General features: G+C 37.4%; 1 protein-coding gene across 16 annotated transcripts in view; it reads left to right on the top strand.

The window, feature by feature from the left end:
• The window catches only part of PEAK1 (pseudopodium enriched atypical kinase 1), a 315,088-nt gene that overhangs the window by 39,247 nt on the left and 249,499 nt on the right, over positions 1–26,342 (top strand). For 15 of the 16 annotated variants that reach the window (XM_024982037.2, XM_005222004.5, XM_010817120.4 and 12 more), the window contains one exon: positions 22,412–22,475. The exons of the other annotated variant lie outside the window; for it this stretch is intronic. The gene's annotated coding sequence lies outside the window, so the exon portion shown is untranslated. The remainder of the gene's footprint in view (positions 1–22,411; positions 22,476–26,342) is intronic. 16 annotated transcript variants of the gene reach the window in all.

The following is a 26,342-nucleotide window of genomic DNA, read 5'->3' as shown; positions in this document are numbered from 1 at the left end:
AGTGTTGCTTTCGTCTTCTTGACAAGTAAATTGCAGAGATAATGGTGAGAGAATTTTATTCAGTTTATTTTGAAAAAGTTTCTGGTAGAGGTAATTTTGTTTTTTTCTGCAAAAGGCTAGAAAGTAAAAATTTTAGGTTTTGTGGGCCATATGATCTCTGTCACAATTCATGTCTCTGTTCAACTCTAGATCATAAGTAGCCATGGCAACACATAACTTTCAATAAAACTTTATTTATGTAGTCCTGTTTTAATACTCTGAATAGATCTGGTGGAGGGTCCAATGAAGACACTTATTTGATGAAAACAGTTTGTTTAAGCTTTTGGCAAAGTTGGCTGCCAACTTATAAAGGAGTCACAATAGTGTTTATATAGAAATAAAAGCAGTGTTTTGAAATATCATAGCTACTAAGGACCAGTCTCACAGGAATTCTCTTTCCAAAATGGCATAATTTTGTTCTCAGTAAATGCTTATAAAAGAGTCTTGCATAATATATTATTAATTTGGAAGCTATTACTTTTTCAGCTACATGTGCAGATTTTTAGTTTTATTTAAAAATGATAAATGGAAAATTCAATACCATTCAAGAGAGGAGAACTACTCAATACTTAAGTAGATATTTGCCAAACACATTTTGGGTTGAATTTCTATTTTTAACTGACATACTGACTTAAGTTTGCCAAAACCTGATTGCATTTGGAAGGAAAATGGCATTGTTGCTATTTTCTCTGCACGAGAACTTCTAAAACAGGCAGCTGGCAGCAGGGAATAGTGAAGGAGAGGGCAAAAATATAATACTTTATGAGCTTGGGTTTTTTTTTTTTTCTTCAGAATGCAATTTCAAGTCTAGTTAGGTTGTATTTTCTTTTACTTTGATCTTTAGAGTTCCTAATTTATTTGCTACATTCCATATCCCCCTGAGGTAAATAAAGGAAATCCCATGTTATTACAATTAGAATGAGTTCACTGACATATCTTTATCATTTTGTTAGAATTTAACCTTCTGATTCAAGTTGACTAATATTTTTATTTTTGATCTGTATTTTACAATGTTTAATTCTAAGTATGTCCCCTTCAGTGAGTAGTAATTCTGTTTTAGAACAAGAGTAATGGACTTAAGGTGTACCAAATGGCTTAGAAAACGTTTTATAATAGTAATTTTACAATGGCTACATTTAGACCTTAATAAGTAGATAGCATATGGGCTTCCCAGGTGGCTCAGTGGTAAAGAATCTGCCTGCCAGTGCAGGAGATGCAGGAGACAGGTTCAATCCCTGAGTCAGAAAGATCCCCTGGAGGAGGAAATGGCAACCCACTCCTATGTTCCTTCCTAGAAAATCCCATGGACAGAGGAACCCGGCAGGCTGCAGTCCATGGGTTCACAAGAGTTGGACATAACTTTGTGACTGAGCATTCTTACAAGCGGACAGAATAGGTTAAATAGATTGGCCAAAGTCATTCTGAAAAGAAAAATGACACTCGAATGAGTATTTTATCTTAGATCACATTTTGTGCTTTTATTAGAACCGTTGATTTGGTAAAAGCCCTCCACTTAGCATTATTATAAAAACTATTTTGAATACGGGGTTGCAATAGACTTGGGGTGTGTCACCTGTGTCAACCTATAGCTGGGTGTAGTTTTGGATGGTGTTTTGTTTGAAGCTTCTGTTTTACACTGTTGACTTTGGAATGCCATGCAGCCCTAGTCTGAATCCCTAGTAGGAAAGTTTTGAACAGGGTTCTGAAGAGCATAGTTATCGGATTTTGATGTATCTTTTAGCAGTTATCCTTTCTGAAAGCATCAAAGAAACATGGAATTGGATGATGCGAGTTTTAACTCGCATTTATTCCAAAGGCAGATATTTCCTACTGCAGTGTGGGTGTCACTCTCTATTTAAAATAATGATACAAACTGGTTTCATACTTCAACTTTTTGATCATTCAGAAGCTATTGTAGGAATGCATTTTCCAAATAGATACAAAGAGTATTTTTAGTGAAGTTCTTTTTATAGCAGAATTATGAATATTCATAAAAGGTTCAGTTTTTGGTCAGATTGACCCATCAAGCCTTATATGGGAAAGCTTCCATGTGTATTTAATTTCAGTTGGATTCTCTTTTAAGAATCTAATTACCACATTCTACATGTGTTTAAACCTGTCAGGTTAATAGGAAATATACTGAAGATTCTTAGATAACAAACCAAAATACAAGAAGGGGAAAAAACTTCAGCTGTACATCTTAATGGAGTGGATTGAATCCTGTTCTGCAGAAAGAACACAAAACTGGGAATTAATAATTATTTTAATACCTATTAATATAATATGCTAAACTAATTCACTAGTTTGAGAATTGAAATACCTTTTAAGAAGTTTCGTAGAGATGTGCATAAAGGAGCAAGCCTAATTTAGACTTGGTGTGGGTTAGGGGAGGAATGTGTTTCGGGGTCCAAAAGGAGGGATGTCAAGAAATTATTTCTAAGAGAGAACATGAGCTCAATGTAGCCACCCTGGCAGGGAAAAAGTGTTCTATGAAGAAAAATAGAATGCCCTCAGGTGTGTAGGCATGACCTACAAAACGAAGCAGGGCAAAGGCTAACAGAGTTTTGCCAAGAGAATTCACTGGTCATAGCAAACACCCTCTTCCAACAACACAAGAGATGACTCTACACATGGACATCACCAGATGGTCAATACCGAAATCAGATTGATTATATTCTTTGGAGCCGAAGATGGAGAAGCTCTATACAGTCAGCAAAAACAAGACTGGGAGCTGACTGTGGCTCAGATCATGAATTCCTTATTGCCAAATTCAGACTTAAATTGAAGAAAGTAAGGAAAACCACTAGACCATGCAGGTATGACCTAAATCAAATCCCTTATGATTATATAGTGGAAGTGACAAATAGATTCAAAGGATTATATCTGATAGAGTGCCTGAAGAACTATGGGCAGAGGTTCATAACATTGTACAGGAGGCAGTGATTAAAATCATCCCCAAGGAAAAAAATGCAAAAAGGCAAAATGGTTGTCTGAGGAGGCACGTGTACCCCAATGTTCATCGCAGCACTGTTTATAATAGCCAGGACATGGAAGCAACGTAGATGTCCATCAGCAGATGAATGGATAAGAAAGCTGTGGTACATATACACAATGGAGTATTACTCAGCCATTAAAAAGAATACATTTGAATCAGTTCTAATGAGGTGGATGAAACTGGAGCCTATTATACAGAGTGAAGTAAGCCAGAAGGAAAAACATCAATACAGTATACTAATGCATATATATGGAATTTAGAAAGATGGTAACAATAACCCGGTGTACGAGACAGCAAAAGAGATACTGATGTATAGAACAGTCTTATGGACTCTGTGGGAGAGGGAGAGGGTGGGAAGATTTGGGAGAATGACATTGAAACATGTAAAATATCATGTAAGAAATGAGTTGCCAGTCCAGGTTCGATGCACGATACTGGATGCTTGGGGCTAGTGCACTGGGACGACCCAGAGGGATGGTATGGGGAGGGAGGAGGGAGGAGGGTTCAGGATGGGGAACACATGTATACCTGCAGTGGATTCATTTTGATATTTAGCAAAACTAATACAATTATGTAAAGTTTTAAAAATAAAATAAAATTAAAAAAAAACAAATAGCTGAGAAAAAAAGAGAAGCAAAAGGCAAGGGAGAAAAGGAAAGATATATCCATTTGAATGCAGAATTCCAAAGAATAGCAAGGAGAGATAAGAAAGCCTTCCTAAGTGATCAGTGCAAAGAAATAGAGGAAAACAATAGAATGGGAAAGACTAGAGATCTCTTCAAGAAAATTAGAGATACCAAGGGAACATCTCATGCAAAGATGGGCACAATTAAGAACAGAAATGGTATGGACCTAACAGAAGCAGAAGATACTAAGAAAGTGGCAAGAAGACACAGAAGATTTATACAAAATAGTATAAATTTATACAAAATTTGTATAAATTGTATAAATTTATACAAAATAGTATAAATTACTGACCCAGATAACCACGATGGTGTTTTCACTCACCTAGAGCCTTAGGAAGCATCACTACAAACAAAGCTAGTGGAGGTGATGGAATTCCAGCTGAACTATTTCAAATCCTAAAAGATGATGCTGTGACAGTGCTGCACTCAATATGCCAGGAAATTTGGAAAACTCAACAGTGGCCACAGGACTGGAAAAGGTCAGTTTTATTCCAATCCCAAAGAAAGACAATGCCAAAGAATGTTCAAACTACCACAAGATTGCAGTACCTCAAAATTGCATCCATCTCACACACTAGCAAAGTAATCCTCAAAATTCTCCAAACTAGGCTTCAATGGTATGTGAAGTGAGAATTTCCAGATGTTGAAGCTGGATTTAGAAAAGGCAGAGGAACCAGAGATCAAATTGCCAATATCTGTTAGATTATCGAAAAAGCAAGAGAATTCCAGAAAAACACCTACTTCTGCTTCGTTGACTATGTGAAAGCCTTTGACTGTGTGGATCACAACAAACTGGAAGATTCTTAAAGAGATGAGAATACCAGATCACCTTGCCTGCCTCCTGAGAAATCTATATGCAGGTCAAGAAGCAACAGTTGGAACTGGGCAGGAAATAATGGGCTGGTTCCAAATCGGGAAAAGAGTATGTCAAGGCTGTATATTGTCACCCTGCCTATTTAACTTATATCATGTGAAATGCCGGGCTGGATGAAGCATAAGCTGGAATCAAGATTGCTGGGAGAAATATCAGTAACTTCAGATATGCAGATGTCACTACCCTTATGGCAGAAAGCAAAGAGGAACTAAAGAGCTTCTTGATGAAGGTGAAAGAGCAGAGTGAAAAAGCTGGCTTAAAACTCAACATTCAAAAAACTAATATCATGGCATCTGGTTCCATCACTTCATGGCGAATAGATGGGGAAACAGTGGAAACAGTGAGAGACTTTATTTTCTTGGGCTCCAAAATCACTGCAGATAATGATTGCTGCTATGAAATTAAAAGACACCTGCTCCTTGGAAGAAAAGCTATACAACCCTAGACAGCATATTAAAAAGACATTACTTTGCTGACAAAAGTCCGTCTAGTCAAAGCTATGGTTTTCCCAGCAGTCACGTATGGATGTGAGAGTTGGACCATGAAGAAAGCTGAGTGCCAAAGAATTGATGCTTTTGAATTGTGGTGTTGGAGAAGACTCTTGAGAGTCCCTTGGACTTCAAGGAGATCCAACCAGTCCATCCTAAAGGAAATCAGTCCTGAATATTCATTGGAAGGACTGATGCTGAAGCTGAAGCTCCAGGACTTTGGCCACCTGATAGGAAGAGCTGACTCATTAGAAAAGACCCTGATTGAAGGTAGGAGAAGGGGATAACAGAGGGTGAAATGGTTGGATGACATCACCGATTCAATGGACATGAGTTTGAGCAAGCTCTGGGAGTTGGTGATGGTCTGGGAAGCCTGACATGCTGCAGTCCATCCATGGGGTCGCAAAGAGTCACATGACTGAGCGACTGAACTGAACTGAACTGATGGAGATATGAGAATAGTTGAACACTGGGAATCTGTATTCATTCATCAGGTATGGTGGTAAACGAGGAAGTGGAAAGTAGTGTGGTAAAGGATGAGGTTGAAAAAGATTGTTGGGCTTCAAATATTAAGGGCCTCATTTCCTAGGCAATAGTATCAGAACTTTGCCTTGACTGTGGCAAGGAGTCCTTGAAGGAAGCTTAGATTAATATCTTTTTTGATTTATTAGCTGTGTGTATTACCACTCTTACCCACTAATGTGTTAAAACAACAACAACAAAGGAAGGTGGAGTCTAGTTTGAAAACTCTGTTTGTTATTTCTGTTGTTATTACATTCAGTTCAGTTCAGTTCAGTCACTCAGTCGTGTCCGACTCATTGCGACTCCATGAATCACAGCACGCCAAGCCTCCCTGTCCATCACCAACTCCCGGAGTTCACTCAGACTCACGTCCATCGAGTCAGTGATGCCATCCAGCCATCTCATCCTCTGTCGTCCCCTTCTCCTCCTGCCCCAATCCCTCCTAGCATCAGAGTCTTTTCCAATGAGTCAGCTCTTCGCATGAGGTGGCCAAAGTATTGGAGTTGCAGCTTTAGCATCATTCCTTCCAAAGAAATCCCAGGGCTGATCTCCTTCAGAATGGACTGGTTGGATCTCCTTGCAGTCCAAGGGACTCTCAAGAGTCTTCTCTAACACCACAGTTTAAAAGCATCAATTCTTCGGTGCTCAGCTTTCTTCACAGTCCAACTCTCACATCCATACATGACCACTGGAAAAACCATAGCCTTGACTAGACGGACCTTTGTTGGCAAAGTAATGTCTCTGCTTTTGAATATGCTGTCTAGTTTGGTCATAACTTTGCTTCCAAGGAGTAAGCGTCTTTTAATTTCATGACTGTGTAGGAAGTTAAAAAAATTTTTGTTAAATTTTTTATTGTATCCAAGGGCAGAGAAAATATGAAGGTTATCTTATAGCTCTGAGACTAGAAGTTTAAAATTCTTGGCTCCGATTCTGGTTTCAGTACTAATTTTGGCAAAGCATTTAATCTCTTTTGGTCTCACATCCAGGTCAGTTAAAATTAGATTCTTGGACCCTTGTTTTTGCCCTGATTCTTTTTATGTAGGTAGGGGTGGGGATAGAGGTGGGTGCTTATGAAGAAAGCAGGCAAACAAGCTAATTGCCATCAATAATGGCTAAATGAGTGATTCTGAAGTTATTCCATCTAGGGCATTTTGGCAGAAAATACCAGAGCCGTAGGACATTGTAATTGGAAAGGATGATTTCCTGGTGGTTGAATTTCAGGCATTCTGTGACCTTATTAGAAAATGAAGATCTTAGTACCTCACAAGTGAAGTCTTAAAGTTCCCCTTTTTCTATCAGACAAATGAAGAAAGTAATAACTTGCATCTGCCTTATTCCCAGGATGAACTAAATGTGTAAGAGAAAGATGAAGTTTTTGGTAATATCAGGTTCAGTTCTTCTTTACTGTTCTATCACCCATTGTCTCATTCTTTGCGGACCAGTTATCATCTCATGTTGAGTTGGTCTGCTTGTTCCCATTATCTCCCAACTGCAGCCCCAGATTGTTGCTGTGTTATTAATCTTCATTTTTAAAAAACTTTGATCGGAGTATAGTTGATTTACAGTGTTATATTAGTTTCAGGTATATAGCAAAGTGAATCAGTTATATTAATACATATACATATATCCACTCTTTAGATTCTTTCCTCATATAGGTCATTACAGAATATTCAATAGCATTCCCTGTGCTATACAGTAGGTCCTTATTAATTATCTATTTTATATATAGTAGTAAGTATATGTCATTCTGAATCTCCCAACTTATCCTCTCCTTCCCTTAGTCTCCTTAAAACATGATTTTTCATCATATTATTCCCATAATTTAAAAATCTACATAACTTTGTTTTTGGTCTGTTTGAGTTCCATAGAATCTCTGTAATTGTCTCTGTGAATGGGGAGAGGAAAGCTTGGGATGTGCTGAGGAATGGATTCTGACCTAATAAAACAAATCATATTTTTAATTTGTATTGTTTAAATAAAACTTTTTTATTTGACAAATGTCCTTAAATCTAAAATTACCTAATACAGAAGACCCTCAAAGAAGTTTTGTGTGTTTGGAGGTAGATAGTCTTAGGTTGGTGAACATGGTGTCCCAAGGTTTCCGGCAATACCCCTATCCATTTGCCTTTTGTAATAGTAGGGGGAATGCCTGTCTTTGACAGAAAAAGAACTGTTACTTAATAATAGTTGAGGGGCATCCCTGGTGACTCAGTGATAAAGAATCTGCGTGCCAATGTGGGAGACTTGAATTTAATTCCTAGTCCAGAAAGATACCACATGCCACTAGACAGCTTAGCCCATGCGCCACAATTACTGAGCCTCTGCTCTCAAGCCTGGGAGCTGCAAATACTGAAGGCTGCACACCCTAGAGTCCATGCTTCACAGCAAGGAAGCCACTGCAGTGAGAAGCTCTAGCACTGCAACTAGAGAGGAGCCCCCACTTGCCGTAACTAGAGAAAAACCTGTGTAGTAGCAAAGACCCAGCACAGCCAAATGCATAAAATTATAAAGAAAATAGTTTTCTCTTATCTCTTTGACATCCATACTGTGTATCAACACATGACAAACAGAACAAGGATATAAAGAAAATTTGTCTTTAAAAATGAATTATGTCCTAACTCCTAAACTCTTACTTATCAGCACTATCACTTAGTACTCACAGGATTACTGTGTTGCTGAAGTGGTAATTCTAACTGACTGGCAGAATTCAGGTACACCAGTGGCATGATGCAACCATCAGTCAGATGGTTGATGAGCTTCCCAGCCTGTATTTCTGATGGCTAGGGCAGACCCTGCCATTGACCAGCACTAACTCCAAGGCCAGTTCTGATTTGTGTTTGCTGGAGGAAAGGGAAGGCCTACCCTTGAAAAATCAGGGTGTCAAAAAATAAAGCAAAGGCCACTGGGGCTAAAAAACAAAACCAAACAAAAAGCTGAGTTTATTCACTTGCCAGGCAAGGAAATAGAATAAAGAAATTCACTGAGGGGTTTCCCTGGTGGTACAGTGGCTAAGACTCCATCCTCCCAATGTAGGGGGCCTGGGTTCAATCCCTGGTCAGGGAACTAGATCCTACGTGCTACAATTAAGAGTTTGCATGATGCAACTAGATACCCTGCATGCTGCAGAAAGATGGAAGATCCCACGTGCCACCTAGCACAGCCTAAACAAGCAAACTCATAAATAAAATACACACTCAAAGAAATTCATTGAGTCATTGTAGAGGAAGAAAAGTCTGGTGGTGGTTTTTTGTTTGTTTGTTTTGTTTTTAGATGGGTGGTAGTTCTGAGGATTGAAAACTAGCATTTTGCACAGATCTGCATATGGTTGGTTAAAACAGGACCCGTTGTTGTGACCAACATACTGTTTTGATGTCTCCTGGGTGTGGGCTGAGGTAAATGGAAACCTTTCCCTTTTCTAAGAGTTTCTAATACCCTGTTTCAAAGCCAATTAAATCTTTTATGAAGGTTCTAGACCAAACCAACCCTCTTAGAGGTCCCTACTGGTGTGTCTGGAGAAGGCAATGGCACCTCACTCCAGTACTTTTGCCTAGAAAATCCCATGGATGGAGGAGCCTGGTAGGCTGCAGTCCATGGGGTCCCTAGAGTCGGACACGACTGAACGACTTCACTTTAACTTTTCACTTTCATGCATTGGAGAAGGAAATGGCAACCCACTCCAGTGTTCTTGCCTGGAGAATCCCAGGGACAGGATTGGGCTGCTGTCTATGGGGTCGCACAGAGTTGGACACGACTGAAGCGACTTAGCAGCTGGTGACCATGGAGAATGCTAACTCCGGGAACTGTCAGAAGGATTGATAGATTTTTGCTACTTGTGGGAAGGCCTTACTGTGGATGCCCCTAGATCTTTGAGGTTCCATTTGAAATACATGGATACTCAGCTACTTTTATTTCTTTGGGGAAAATGTGTGTATTACTTCAGATTCTCAGCAGTATTACAGGCTGCCTTTTCCTTCTTTCCTGTTTTCTAACTGAACAGTTAATTCATTGCTAATATAACTTGTAACCCACAGGAGAGGGCTGCAGTACTTTTGGGAAAGGCCTGGTTAAGCAGTTATATCCCTTTAGAAACAGATCAAGAAAAGACAGTCTCAGCTGGCCTACTGTTGTTTCTTGAAGATCAAGGAAAGATGAAGGGGGGAAAGCAAAATCCTTCGAGTTGCACACAGACCATCTCAGCAAATATGTTTTGCTTGGCTAAGGACATGTTGATGACCTCTTTTCTATGACTGGTATGTAAATGAATTAACAGAATTCTCCTTGGTAGCAGAGATCCAGGATCTTTTTGTAGTTTGACCCAGATTTGGTCTTCAGGATCGTTTAACAACATTTCAAATGTTTCTTGATTTATTTGCTTTCTAGTTGAGTTTTTGACATGTCTCTTTTCTAAGGCCAAGAAGAATTGGCAGTGTGATTTTTAAAAGGATTTATTTCAGCAAATAGGTATGCAATGGTATTAGCAACCCAAAACCCACTAAGACATAAAAGGTTATTGTTACAAATTTTTATGCACAGTGGAGTTAAAAATGTAGTTTAGAATGTCAGCAGAAGGAAAGATTTTGTTATTTTCTAACAACTTTAAAATGCAACAAATAACATACTATAATTAAACCCTATATACTAAACTCTAATTAAATGTGGTTTGTAAGGTAAATAATAGCTTGAAATAGCAAGATTCCTGGATTTTGTACTCTATGGAAGAAGCAAGAATTTCATTTAGAACCATTTCATTTAGCCTTTGATTATAATTTGCACTGTCTGTGCAGATCAAAGAAAGGTAAGTCACCTTTTGTAGTTTGCTAAAGAAATGAGACACTGCTTAAAACTGTTATGTGGCTGATCTTTTGGAAACTGTGATAGGATCTACAAATTTTTGCTTGATTTTTCTGAGATATATGCATAGTGTTGTTATAAGAAATCAGTACAATCCTTAGAAGTTTATAGTTTTAGGAAATAAGACAGGTAAGCAAATTTTCTTCTCAAACTCATATGTAAAATAGTAGCATATTCAAGTTATAGGCTGGCTGTCTGGTGTAGTGGGGAGAGGAGGTCACCCTTGGTCTCAGCGTGTCCAACTATAGGCATTGGTGTGCTAGGAAAAATATACCACATGCAGTCTTTCTGTGTGCAAGCTCAGCAAGTTTTATTAGGTTAAGTAAAGAAATTGGGCTCTAAGATGATTTTTGAATCAGCAGGTGATAAATAAGATGTGGGAGATTATTCTAGGTATTCACAAACAAGATGAAAGAGTAGTAAATCATACAGTTTTTGTTAAAGGTGTGATTTATTTAAAATGAAAAGATAGGAAAGTAACTTGTGTAACAGATTTTTGAAAAATACTTTTCAGATGGCTTCATCCCTGTGAAGGATCCCTATGCTTTTCAGAAAATTCAAATTGCATTGTATTATAAGGTATCCTTGTTTCACCAGGGTTCTTCTATATCAAAACAACTCTTAACATTTTTCATTTTGCTGATTAAACAGTATATTCAATTCACAAAACCAGTAGAAACAGAAAAGTTGATCCTGAAGAGTATGCTCTGGAATGTAGAAGGATTGAAAATCCCTCTGTTCAGGATAAGGGAAAGTGGCATTTGGATGTAAGGAGACAGGTGATACTTCTTAGGGCACAGTATGAGGAGACTTCTCTCAGGGAAGTTATATTTTGAGGTGTTTGTTTTTTAATAAAGAACTTTACCAGCAGGTACTGTTTATGTACCTGCAAGGAGATCAAACCAGTCTATCCTAAAGGAGATCAGTCCTGAATATTCATTGGAAGAACTGATGCTGAAGCTGAAGCTCCAGTACTTTGGCCACCTGATGCAAAGAGCTGACTCATTGAAAAAGACCCCGATGCTGGGAAGGATTGAAGGCAGAAAGAGAAGGGGATGACAGAGGATGAGATGTTTGGAGGGCATCACTGACTCGATGGACATGAGTTTGAGCTAGCTCTCGGAGTTGGTGATGGACAGGGAAGCCTGGAGTGCTGAAGTCCATGGGGTCGCAAAGAGTTGGACACGACTGAGCGACTGAACTGTTTACGTGAGAACAAACTTGGGAGGCAAGTCAGCTCTTTTCCCTTAGTTTTCTTTTTCTTCCCCATTTTCACTTTTCATCTTCATTTAGAGGAACCATTCACTGTTCATCAGACATGTGTTATGTGCATTTGTTAGGTATATAGTAACTTTATACATATCAATTTATTTAGGGTCATTTTTGGGGAAGAGAGATATGCAAAACAGCTGCCTTTTGAAATATTTATTTTATTTTTGGCTGTGCTGGAGGACTTCTCTAGTTGCTGCGAGTGGAGGCTACTCTCTAGTTGTGGTGTGAGGGCTTGTCATTGAGGGGCTTCTCGCTGCAGAGCACAGTCTCTAGGGTGTGCAGGCTTCAGTAGTTGCAGCACTAGAGTGCATGCTCGCTAGTTGAGGTGTGCGGGCTGTTGTTCCATGGCATGTGGAATCTTCCCAGACCAGGGTCAAACCTGTGTCTCCCTCATTGGCAGGTAGATTCTTAACCACTGGACCACCAGGGAAGTCCTAGAATTTCTTGACAGAAGATTCTAAAGGTGTAAAAAATTATATTCTCTTACTTGATTTTTCGCCCTTCAGCATTCTGCTATGTCTGCATCTAAGTGTTTGTAAGTTGTTTAAAAATTCCTTTTTATTAATTTATTTATTTATATCAAAGTGAATTTAATGAAAACAGAATTTTGTGACAACCCTTAAGCTGACTGGAAACACTGTTGATTTCCTAAATCAGGGTTGGAAATATAATTACAAAGTTGTTATTTTCCTTAGGTATTTTGATAGTTGCATCTATTGGGATAGTGGTCATCGTCTTGACTTCATCCATTTAGGAGAGCTAATATACCATGGGACTTAAGTGCTAAGTTGATCTACTTTAATTCATTGAGTTCATCTGGTCAGGCAGTGGGGTATAGCAGCCAGCACAGAGCCTGTGTAATAGTGGTTTGAATCTTTACTCTGCTACTTACTAGCTGACCTTGACAAGATTATTTCTAGCAGAGATTCATCATTAGTAAAGTAGGGATGATTATCTGCCTTGCAAGGTGGTTGTGAAAATTAACAATCTATGTAAATCACATTGTATTGTCTCATATATTATTTATAGTTACTCCATAAGTGGTACAGTTACTATTACTTAACCTATTCATCGTGTACATTTGCTGTTTGAGTTCATATGGTTGTGCTAATATCCAAGATAAATTTACATGGTTGTTTCAAATTAGAATTAGTAAGACTTCAAAAGCTTTTATTAAATTAAAATTAGTATTTGTTTTCTCTTTCCTTGTTTCTAATTTAATAATTGAATGTCAGGCTGGTCTTCCTTGATTTGTTCTAAATATTACATGATGCTTCTTGTTTGAGATTTTGTTACCTTCTAGAATTTTTCATTAGCAGTTGTGTATGTAGAACAGCGTTATTTTACTAAAAATTAACATTAGATTAATAGGACAATGTAGAAATTAGATAATTAAGCTTCTCTTTTAGAAAATGTGGTTATTATTCTTCTCTCCATTATTATGTTAATACTTAAATTTTATAGCCCTCTGAAACTCCCTATAGTATGACTGAAAGATGATTTTACTACTAGAAAGTAAGTGGCCTAAAATGATTGGGGTATCAGTATTTAAAGTTCAAATTTCTTATTAAAGTTACATATTCATCCTTCTTTCAGCTATACATCTCCCTTATGGATTTTTTAAAGATTCTGTTACTACCTTAATAGTGTTCTGAGTAACTTGACTTTAATGTGATGTGTATTTTATTGATGACTTTCAAAATAATTATCATATATAATTGAATATTTAATTATTAAATTAGAAAGATAACTTAAAATTTGATTTTACATGCTCAGTGAATTCCTGTGATTAGAAAATTCTCTCATGATGTTCTATTTTTAATTAATATACCAAGTAAAACTAATTGGAAGTATCTGAAGCCCCCGGCAAAGTCTGTAATTAGACATGTGATTCATAATTAACTGACTTTTCTTATTCTTGCCTTTTCCTCTCCATTTGAATTAATTACTTGTGTTCTTCCTTAGTGCTACCTGTCTTCCTGTTCAAGATACTGATTAGAATTCGGTGATCACGGTTTGTCGTATTTTTATAGATAGATCATTTTATAAGAACTTTGTTTAGTAATGTAAAAAAAAAACACAACCCTGAATCATATGCACTATGAAGTATTACATTGAAGATTTTTGCCCACATTGTCAAATTAAGTGTTTATTTTTATCAGTGGCTGAAAGCAAGCATAGAAAATAGGCAGACCTGACAACTTTTCCTATCTTATACTTAAGGACCTGGGTTTTTCTTGTCAATCTGATTACTGTCTGCATAAGTTTGATGACATACCCATTGGTCTTGGGTCATTGAGTAGAGCTGGTTATTAATTAATTCATTATTTTAGTAAAGAATTAACAGTTTGTTAAAGGTCTACCGTATGCTTTGGATACAAGGCTTTGTATACAAGGAAGCAAGAGTGATAAAAGTATTTATTGGTCACTACAACACAGGCATCAGCCAATCAAGATGGCCATAGCACTAGATTCAGGGTTTTGAAGGACCCCTCCGTTCTTTACACTGTATCAGGCTTTGCTGCTTTTGTTGCTGAGTTGGAGTGGTGGTGGTGGTGATGATAGTAGAGAGACGGGGCCATCAGCAGTTATCTTAGAGTTGGTGACGTTTAGGGCAGTGACTGTTTGCCAGACCATATTACAGAAGTATTTCAGCACAACCCTTAAGGCTACAGTGGTGCGAACCAGCTGAATATTAGCTCTGCCAGGGTGTGCTCAGTCTCTGACTATAGGCTAAGAGTTAATACCCAATTTGAGAAGTATGTAATGAAAATATGTAGACAGTACATAGGGGAAGGATTGCTTGAGTCTTTTTGGGGAAAAGTAGTGAAGACTTCTCTGGTGACTAGAAATTTGCCCAAGTCAGATTCAAGGAGGAGATTCTAACCAAGCTGAGGGGAAAATAGCACTTACAAAGGTAGAGTGTGAGAGACAGTGGAAGATTCAGACATTAACGAGTAGGAAAAATGGAAGATGAAGATGTCTCTAACCCTTGATTCTTAAGTTTGTTGAATATTTGTATACCGCATTTGTATCTTTGAAATTGATCCATTATTGGTAAAGAACTGCTAGACTATTTGATATTTAGCTTCTTCAACTATATCTAAATTATTTTCGGTGTAGGGAAAGAAGGGAGAATAGGAATTTGTTACAGTTGGGGGCTACACCAAGCATTGATAGAGCAAGAGTGCAATGAAAAAACTCTGCTGATTCATTGAGAGGCTTCTAATGAGCAAACACAAATTCAGACAGATTGAGGTTGGTGGGTTTTTTAATGACATAAAACTATTGCCCATGAGGCTTTTTGGCTGACATCATGAAACTAATTTTGCTTAATGACTGTGGAGGCCTACAAATTCCAATGTGCAGAAAAGGAAGTAAATTACTGGCCTGTCAGATTCCTGTTGCCTGTCATCTTTTATCTGAATAGGAGCTTTTGTTTCCAGACTGTCAGGAGCAAGTATGTGGACCCCCTTCAATGCTGTATTGGTATATGCTTGAATAATTCAATTCAAGAGTCATCTAAATATAGCAAATCTACAACAGTGAGTGGGTGTATCTTCTTATACTTGCATAATTTAGGGAATATATCCATGGATATCTCTTCATGTTTCTGAGAGCTCTTGAAATATGTCAAGGATTTGTAGTGGTGTAAGTTCTGCTTTTGTTGTCAGAGCTCATGACTCATACCTATGAAATATAATGAACTTATATGGACAGCAGAGTAAACATTTGCTGTATGACTGTTCAACTCAATGAATGATTTGAAAGCACCACTATGTGCTAAGAATTGTGAAGAATACAAAGGTGAACTACTGGCATTTTTCTGGGTATCAAATTATGTGATTTTTCTCCCTAAAGCTATATTTAGCAAAAATGACTGTCTTGATGATGATGTGTGTGTAGTGTTACAACAAAGGCTACAATAAAGGTTTGAGATACTGGTAAATATTAATAGATTATTTATTTCAAGGAAGATTTTGAAATGATAGTTTATTTATGGCTTCATTTTTGTAGCGTTTTCAATCAATGTTACTTATTTTCTCTCCACTTTCTATTACTCTGAATAATTAGAATGAGTAGTTTCAGTGAAATGTATATTATATTCCAATATCAATTCAAAAAGTATATAGATAGCATCTACTGGGCCCTAGGTATGGAGTGAGCTATTCAAAATTTGCTTATCCATGGAATAAAATTACTCAGTAGAAAGGAAGCTAAAATAATTAAAAAGTGAAAACTTTCAGTTCTTTGGGTGTGCTTGCTGCTGCTGCTAAGTCGCTTCAGTCGTGTCCAACTCTGTGCGACCCCAGAGACAGCAGCCCACCAGGCTTCCCCGTCTCTGGGATTCTCCAGGCAAGAACACTGGAGTGGGTTGCCATTTCCTTCTCCAATGCATGAAAGTGAAAAGTGAAAGTGAAGTTGCTCAGTCATGTCCGACTCTAGCGACCCCATGGACTGTAGCCCACCAGGCTCCTCTGTCCATGGGATTTTCCAGGCAAAAGTACTGGAGTGGGATGCCATTGCCTTCTCCGTTGGGTGTGCTTAACGTTATGAAAATGACAGATTCAACCTTAAATGCACAGAATTTGTATTTGGTTTAGCAGGTATGTTGTATTTCTTGTTGTTGTTTACAAAGGCTAATGGAAAACTTTAAGAAGGTATAGACTGTCTACTTTTTGAAAACTGATTACCTTAACCAACATACTACATCTGTGATTTTTTGTAACTTATTTCACTTTTTGGGTAGCTCAGTTTCTTTAGAAATTAACAACATTATATATGCCATCATTTGGCTAGAACCATATCTAGGGAAACAAAAAAATAGTGAGAATATTTGCCGTAACAAATTGCTCCTTTTGTACCTTTGGTCATTCCATTTCCACTTCCTTTAATGCCCTCTTTTCCTGTGTCCTTTAACATCTTATTCAAAGGCTTTCTCAAAACCTTAGCTAACATTTCCCTTAATATTTTATTCTTTGGAATTTCTATAACATTTTGTTTGTTACACCTTTGGGGATATTTATTTTTTACTTTTTTGAATGAACCTGACCTATGTTTTCTATAGAATTATAAACTTTTTGAAAGTGTCATGAATGTTGAATTGGGCCATGAAAGATGGTAGGAATTTGGATAGGTGGAGAAAAGAGGATTTGTCCACAGAAGGAAATAGCATAAACCAAGGTCCTCAGGACAAAAAGAACAAGATACTTTTTCAGGAATGTTGAGTAGGTTTATTTGCTTGGTATGGAGGATATGTGAATATTGTAGGAAGAGATGAAGCTGAGAAAATAGAAATGACCCTTGATGCTGAGCTGGTCAATTATGGTTATCAGTAGCTTATTTTGGTCAATTTGACTGTTAGGGCTCAGTGGAGAGTTGGAGGAAAGCATATTTACTCTACTATACCTCTCTTTTATTTTCAAATTACTCCACAGAAGAAAAGGGAGCCAGTGTTGTGATGGAATGTAAAGTGCTTGAGTTTAGGAGATGGGAGGCCAGGAAGACTGGGCACTTCCTTTGTAACATGCTGCAGAGGAAAGATGATGTTAGGGCTTCCTTCTAGTTGTAATGTACTGTGATACCATGGCACACTTGGAAATTTGGATTAGAGCTGCCACTGTGACCTGTTTTACCTGGTTATGAATTGTTTAGTTCAGAGGTTAGCAAAATTTTTTCTGTAAAGGGTGAGATAGTAAATATTTTGAGTTTTATGGCTACATACTGTCTCCATTGCATAGTCCTTTTTTTTTTTTTTTTTTTAAACTGACTTAAAAATGTAAAAATCATTGTCAGGGGCCAGATAAAAATAGGAATGGACTGGATTTGGCTGCCAGGCCGTAGTTTAGCCCTTGATTTTGTTAACTGGGGCAATTATTACTTAAGGTTTCTAAAATTTAGAAACCAAGACCAGCTTGGTGATAGGGTTTTTCCATTTGCCTGTATTTTTATAGAATACTTATAATTTTGGGCTTCCCTAGTGGCTCAAACACTAGAGTCCGCCTCCAAGGCAAGAAACTTGGGTTCTATCCCTGGGTCAGGAAGATCCCCGGGAGGAGGGAATGACAGCCCACTCCAGTATTCTTGCCTGGAGAATTCCATGGACAGGGGAGCCTTGTGGGCTATAGTCCATGGGATCGCATAGAGTCTTACATGACTGAGCGACTAACACACACACACATACACACAGTTATAACATATTTTCTAAAGATCAGGAAGCCAATACTCATCGAAAATTGTTTATTCATTTTCTTGCATCTTGATAATTTTGTGTTTCAGATTATGTCCTTCATTTCTAAGTGCCGTGAAAGCTCCCTGATGTCTCAAATATTTTATTCATTTTTTGATTAATTCCTAGATATTTCTTGTGTTATATCTTTGATGTCTAAGACTATTTTATTCTGATATTTAATAGCTATATCTTGATAAATACACATTGCTCTAGCACTTCTTAATGATTATTAGTATAAATAATGTAGTATTTGTATTTTATTTTAAACTATGAACAATTTAGTGTTTTTTGGATATAACGTATAATAAGTCCAAAGATCAAACTTGAGAAAGCAATATATTATACAGGTGTAACTAAGCATAATGATTTAATCCCTGTGCCCATTGGTTTAAAATTGTTTTTGAATCAGACTCTCTTTTATGTTTGCCCCAGTTTTTTTGCTTCATATGTATTCCCTGTAGTAGAGTAGGCATCTTAGATCTTTCTGACGTGAGAAGGTAGTACACTTTTTCGTGTTTAACTCCTGTCCCCACTATCTTGAATTGCCATGCTCTGTGACAAATATTTCCTATTAGATCCTTCCCTATTGATTATAGCTTATAAGTTATATCATTGTATGTTTCTATTTGATTAACCTAATACTCCTGGTTCTTTTTGTTTAATGCTATCTTCATTGCCACATTTATCTCTTTCGGTGTTTCATTTATATTTTTCTGCTATATTGGGCTCCAAAATCACTGCAGATGGTGATTGCAGCCATGAAATTAAAAGACGCTTACTCCTTGGAAGGAAAGTTATGACCAACCTAGATAGCATATTGAAAAGCAGAGACATTACTTTGCCAACAAAGGTCCATCTAGTCAAGGCTATGGTTTTTCCAGTGGTCATGTATGGATGTGAGAGTTGGACTGTGAAGAAGGCTGAGCACCGAAGAATTGATGCTTTTGAACTGTGGTGTTGGAGAAGACTCCTGAGAGTCCCTTGGACTGCAAGGAGATCCAACCAGTCCATTCTGAAGGAGATCAGCCCTGGGATTTCTTTGGAAGGAATGATGCTAAAGCTGAAACTCCAGTACTTTGGCCACCTCATGAGAAGAGTTGACTCATTGGAAAAGACCCTGATGCTGGGAGGGATTGGGGGCAGGAGGAGAAGGGGACAACAGAGGATGAGATGGCTGGATGGCATCACTGACTCGATGGACGTGAGTTTGAGTGAACTCTGGGAGTTGGTGATGGACAGGGAGGCCTGGCGTGCTGCGATTCATAGGGTTGCAAAGAGTCGGACACAACTGAGCAACTGAACTGAACTGAACTATTAATGTTATAAGTATAAACACTGTAGTGATTTTTATATTTGTAAAAGCTTTTAATTGTTTAAATAAATGATTAAATAATAAAAAACTTAATGAATATTTATCAATGCATATAACATTATAATATTCATAAATATAATTAAAATACATAAATTCAAAGCAATACGTGTCAATATTAAATATTATGGAAGTTTTAAGCTTATTTTCAGAAAGACTAGGTAAATAAATAATCATTAATGCATACAATTCTTAGAAATAGTCATGACCTAACTGTCATTTGCTGGTGTAAAGGTGATAAACAGATGTGGCTTGCAGATTGTTGATGCTTGTACTTTCATTGGCACATCTAACTGAACCTTGGGAAAACAGCACCCAGGTTCAGAAGCATAACTGTAGCCACACAGACTGCTGTATGTACATGGAGGCATGCAGTCAATACTGAATGGATAAATTAATAAATCCTCAGACTGATTCTAGGTTTCAGACTTTGGTTCTCCATAAAATGCCATTAACATAAACATAAAAGTACATACTTACTCGGAGCATTTTGAAAGTACAAAACATATGGAAAAACTTGAATTACCTATAATCTTTATGTAAAGTACTACTGACATCATGCTGCTGCTGCTGCTGCTAAGTAGCTTCAGTCGTGTCCGACTCTGTGTGACCCCATAGATGGCAGCTCACCAGGCTCCCCCGTCCCCGGGATTCTCCAGGCAAGAGCACTGGAGTGGGTAGTTCTAGTCTTTTTCTGTGCTCATGTATGCATTATACATAATTCAAATTACTCAGTAGATGAACATTTTCCTGTCATGAAGCATTTTCTAATTTTATTTTAAAAATCAACTTTAGTAAGCTATGATTAATGTGCGGTATAGTTTGATGAGTGTTAACTAATGTATATATCTCTATGGTCACCACGACAATCAAAACATAGAACATTGCCATCAATGTTTCTCTTAAACACCTTTGTAGTTAGTTCTTTCAACAACATTGCTACTGTAACAACTGGCCTGCTTTCTGTTGCTATGGATTAGTTGTGTCTGTTCTAGAATTGCATATACAGAAAAATTGAACAGATAATAAAGTTCACACAGTTTCCTCTACTAGTCATTAAGCATTTATGATACATAATTTTAATGATTGCTTATTCTAACTTATTAAACAATCAGTTGAACATTTAGTTTGTTTCCACTTCTTTACAGTCATAAATGTGCTATGATATAAATATTTGTTTGGATTTTTTATTATTTAGGACAGAGTTCTAAAAGAAAAAGTTACTAGATCAAATGGTTTTAACTTTTAAAGGCTCTTGTGCATTGCAAAATTGCTTTCCAGGGAAGATTTTACCTATTTACACTGCCACAAACTGTGTGCAAAGATGCCCATTATATGGCATCATTGTATTATTATAATTATGTAATTGTATTACATTATCATTAGTGGCTGTCAGTATAGTGGTAGATTATGCAGCCATGAAATTAAAAGACGCTTACTCCTTGGAAGGAAAGTATTACCAACCTAGATAGTATATTGAAAAGCAAAGACATTACTTTGCCAACAAAAGTCCGTCTAGTCAAGGCTATGGTTTTTCCAGTGGTCATGTATGGATGTGAGAGCTGGACTGTGAAGAAAGCTGAGCAACGAAGAATTGATGCTTTTGAACTGTGGTGTTGGAGAAGACTCTTGAGAGTCCCTTGGACTGCAAGGAGATCCAACCAGTCCATCCTAAAGGAGGTCAGTCCTGGGTGTTCATTGGAAGGACTGATGCTGAAGCTGAAACTCCAATACTTTGGCCACCTCATGAGAAGAGTTGACTCATTGGAAAAGACCCTGATGCTGGGAGGGATTGGGGCCAGGAGGAGAAGGGGATGACAGAGGTTGAGATGTCTGGATGGCATCACCAACTCGATGGACATGAGTCTGAGTGAACTCCAGGAGATGGTGATGGACAGGGAGGCCTGGCGTGCTATGATTCATGGGGTTGCAAAGAGTCGGACATGACTGAGCGACTGAACTGAACTGAACTGAACTGATGCTATAGTAACAGTCCTCCAAATCTCAGTGGTTTAATACAACAAAGTTTATTTTTTGCTCGTGCTACATGTCTAACACATATCAACAATGTCTTCTCTCTTTCTCTTTGGAGTCATTTAGTGAACCATCCTAATCAGAGCTCCATCTTGTTACCTGGGTAGGCCTTCCAATTGTGTACTGGTTCCTGAAACTTGTGGACTTCCCTGGTGGCTCAAACAGTAAAGCGTCTGTCTACAATGTGGGAGACCTGGGTTCAATCCCTGGGTCGAGAAGTTCCCTAGAGAAGGAAATGGCAACCCACTCCAGTACTCTTGCCTAGAAAATCCCATGGACGGAGGAGCCTGGTGTCCATGGGGTCGCAAAGAGTCGGACACGACTGAGCGACTTCACTTTCTTTCCTGAAACTTATGCTTGATAGTATCTCATATGTCTATGTACATTTTAGTGGCTAAAGCAAGTCACATAGCCCAAACAGAGATGAAACAGAGCAGTGAAGTGCAATTCTACTGTGAGTCTCAGAAGGAGGAGAACTGGAACAGCACTAATGACTAACATCTTATTTTACAAACAACTCTAATTTTATTGATGAAAGATGATATCTCAATTTGATTTCCTTGGCCAATATAGATGAGTTTTCATAGTTTATTAGCCATTTGTTTCATATACTCTTCCCTTTTAAGTTTTATAAACACATGCTGTTGGTTTACTTTTTCATTTTCAGATATTTTGAGTACTGTCATTTTTGTGAGGATGGGAGGTCATAATGGTGATTTTATAGGGAGTGCAGACTTTTAGAAAATGCCTTTTCTTTTGAAAACTTGAACAGGTAAAAGAAAAATGTTCCTCTTGATTCCCCTCACCCCTTGTTAATATATGTTTTGATACTCTTTTTTTTTTAATTTCAAGAGTTTTCAAAATGTTAAATAATTATAGATAATAGAAAGTTTAGCAGAATTAATATCCTTGACAGTCTACAGGTTTCTAAAGAACAACTTGAACATAAAATTTGAACAGTCAAGTTAGGTTTCTCCTCTTGAAAATATTAAGTTCTCTACTCAGATTTAGTCATATTGACTTATCGTTTTCCTTTTTTTTCAATTCAGGTGTCTGCCTAAACTGGAACTTATGCTATAAATATTTTTCTGTGGATTTTTCTGAAAACCCAAGGTGAGATATTTTATGAATACACTTGTCTTTTAAAATGTATTTATAATGAGAAATAATTGTTTCTGAAAAATTTAAGGCTTTATAAATTTAATGTCTTTTCCTCTGAGTTTTAATAGGAAGCAAATACTATTTATTATAAAGCTATATATATAGCATGCTTACTTTTAATTTGTAGGACATTTGATTGATATGAAAGGAGCTGGTTCTAGTGATTAAAATAGTTTTGAGTGAATTTTGACTTTGTTTTTCATACTCAAAGATGTGGTTCACACAGCTGTTCTCTGACACACACTTGAGAAAGATATTTGCATTATAATCTGATATTCTTAAAGGCAAACCTTTAATTAGTTAAGGCATAGATTACAATATCTGGTAACTACTTTAATAGTTCTGTTATTAAGAGTTTTCTACCACTCTGTTCTCTTGGAGCTGATTATTTTCTTTAGTTCCCACTGTTTGGGGGGGGCTTATAAAATAAGGATATATCCTTTAGTATGTTAGTGTTTGATTTCTGTGGCTGGTGTTCTACTCCAACAATAATATCAAAGCCCTTTTCCTTTTCTTATGTGTCTTGGCTCAAATCTTCTTCATCTTTTGATTTTTTAAAATATACCATTATAAGCCTGTCATCTGGTCTTTCCACCTTGAATCCAGCTCCACCCTAAGCCATTCTTGTCACACTTATAAGGGTGCTTTTTCTAAAAGATAAATGTCATCATATTAGTCCATGACTCAGAGTACTGAAGGATATCTTCAGTACTCTGAGTAATGTAAATATCCTTTATATTGTTTAAAGGATATTTTACAAACTCCTTTACAAAGCAGTATATTCTGCTTTTATCCATTTTTCATTTCACTGGTTCTCTGAGAATGTTGGAAACTAACATTTAAAAAAAACAGCTTTACTGAGAAATAATTTACATATCATAAAATTCACTTGTTTATTTAAATTTGGTATTTAATTAAATTTACAGAGTTATGCAACTATCATCTCAGTCTAATTTTAGAATATGTTCATTACTCCAAAGAGAAATCAGTACTCATTAGCAGTCACTTCTCATTCCTCCCTCTACTCAGTCCCAGGCAACTACTAATCTACTTTCTCTGTGGGGCTGCCTATTCTGGACATTTCGTATAAATGAAATCGTACAATGTGTAGTCTTCTGTGACTTACTTCTTCATCTAGCATAAAGTTTTCACGGTTCATCCATGGTTCATTCATCATGAACCAGTCCTTCTTTCCTTTTTATGGCTGAATAATATTCTATTATATGTGTCAGGGATTTAGCTGACTTAAGAGAGAGAGACAGAGGGAGAGGTGGGGTTGAGGGTAGGGGTAGTACTGAGCTTCCAAGTGTCAAGAGTAGCTGGTTAAAAACAACATTCCAAAATGAAAGTGATGGTCTAGCATTTATTCACTTACTGAGATAGTATAAGCAAGAGGCTACACCTGAGAAAGTACAGGTCCTCTCACTGAGGAGAATCAGTATGGGGGTGGGGGAGTGGCGAGGGGAGTCCTCTCACAGCTGAGGGAGCACTAAACAAAAAGTTCCTGCAGTTTTATGGACCCACGGCTATTTGGAGGCTGAGATGGAAGGACTGGAGTGGAAAAGTATTGAGTCAGAGTAGAGAAAAAGTATCTCTAATGTTTCCTTCCTAATATGAAGATCGCAGAAGAAGCACCTCAGCTGCAGGCCACAGATTAAAGAAACTTCTGGAAGAATATACCTGGGCTAGGGATGCAGCTGTGCTAAAGAGCATGGTCAACCTGGGGGTCTGCATCCTTGACCGCAACTTTCTTCAGAGACTGCAGTGTGTTGGCTGTGCACCAAACCTGGTGAGGGAAGGGCAGGTTTCCCATGTGAGGTCTGCTGGGGCCTTCGTAGTAATTTTTGGCTGGGTTGGAAAAGTCACAGGTGGATTTCTTGGTCAGGAGCTGTACTCTGCAATATGTATATACCATATTTCTTCATCAGTTGGTGAACATTTAGATTGTTTCTACATTTTGGTTATGAATATTTTGCTATGAACAGTTGTGTATAAGTTTTTGTGTGTACATGTTTTCATTTCTCTCAGTTATATACCTAAGAATGGAATTGTTGGGTCGTTTGGTAAATCCATGTCTAGTATTTTGAGGAACTGCCAAATAGTTTTCCAAGGAGACCGTTTCACTTCACATTCCCACCAGCAGTACATGATTTGTTTTGCCATATCATCACCAACATTTGTTATTGTCCTCTTTTTTTTTAAATTACAGCTATTCTAATGGTTGTCAACCACTCATTGTGATTTTGATTTGTACCTCCCTAATGGCTGGTGATGCTGAATATCTTTCCTTGTGCTTAACGGCCATTTGTATATCTTTTTTTGAGAAAGGCCTATGCAAATGCTTTGCCCATTTAAAAATTAGGTTATTCTTTGATTGTAAGAGTTCTTTATATATCCTGGATAAAGTCACTTATGAAATATATGATTTGCAAATATTTTCTCCCCTTCTGTGAGTTGTCATTTCCCTTTCTCAGTATTGTTCTTTGAAGCACAAAGATTTTATATTTATCTGTTTCTATCGCTTATGATTTTGGTGTTTTATCTAAGAAATCCATGGTAATGGAGATTAATTTGTATTTTCTTTCAAATATGAGTTTTACTGTTGTAGATCTTAAATTTAGATCTGTGTTTTATTTTGAGTTAATTTTTATATGTGATGTGAAGTAGAGGCTCAACTTCATTCTTTTGCATGTTCAGATACCGAGTTGTCCTAGGCCATTGAATTAGCATGGTGCCCTTAATGAATATCGTGCTCATGTTCAGTCATGTCTGACTCTTTGAGACCCCATGGAGTAGGAGAGTAGGCCACCTGCATCCTCTGTCCATGGAATTTTTCCAGGCAAGCACACTGGAGCAGGTTGCCATTTCCTACTCCAGGGGATCTTCCAGACCCCGGGGATCTTCTGGACCCAGGAGTCAAACCTGCGTCTCTTGTGTTTCCTTCATTAGCAAGCATATTCTTTACCACTAGTGTCACCTGGGAAGCTATTTCTGGACTTTCAAATACATTCCATTGATTTATACATCTTCTCTTGTGCTAGTACCACATTGTCTGATTACTATAGATTTTGTAGTATTTAATTCACAATACTCCTATTTTGAATTCTCCTATTTTGTTCTTATTCAAGATTATTTTGGCTCTTCCCCTCCTGTGAGGCATGAAGAAGTTGCTTGCCAGAACATAAAGTATTTTGAGAGCATCTTTTTCCCTTCCCTCCAAGTAAATTGAAAAACAGGTACATGGTCAGAAATTCAGATAGTACCAAAGGATTTACAGTGAAAAATAAGTCTTTCTTTCACCTTAGATCCTCTGTCCCTCTCTTCAGAAGAAAGTACCGTTAGTAGTTTATTAGCTTTCAAATTGTTTTTGCAAATATATATATAAAATTTAAAATATCTTATGGAATTCATTTTAATCTGTGAAAATGTACTGTTCTACTTCTTGATTTTTCAACTTATTTCCATATCTTGGAAATCTTTCTGCATACTTAGATCTACTTCATTTGTGTTCACAGCTGCAGGATATTTTGTGTATGAGTATAGTGTCAATGATGTAACCAACATTTAGATAAGTTCCCGTCTTTACTTCCCTAAAAGCCATGTTTAAAGAATAAATTCTACCTTAAAAAAAAAAAAATCATTGTTGTTGTTCAGTCACTCAGTTGTGTCTGACCCATTGCAATCCCATGGACTGCAGTATGCCAGGCTTCCCTGTGCTTCACTATCTCCCGGAGTTTGCTCAAACTCATGTCCATTGAGTTTGTGATGCCATCCAGCCATCTCATCCTCTGCTGCCCCCTTCTCCTTTTGCCTTCAACC

This window comes from Bos taurus, chromosome 21 (genome assembly GCF_002263795.3).
Source record: "Bos taurus isolate L1 Dominette 01449 registration number 42190680 breed Hereford chromosome 21, ARS-UCD2.0, whole genome shotgun sequence".
In the NCBI taxonomy this organism is placed as follows: Eukaryota; Metazoa; Chordata; class Mammalia; order Artiodactyla; family Bovidae; genus Bos; species Bos taurus.
The sequence above is the reverse complement of the archived record's forward strand: the minus strand, read 5'-3'. Positions and strand labels throughout refer to the sequence as shown.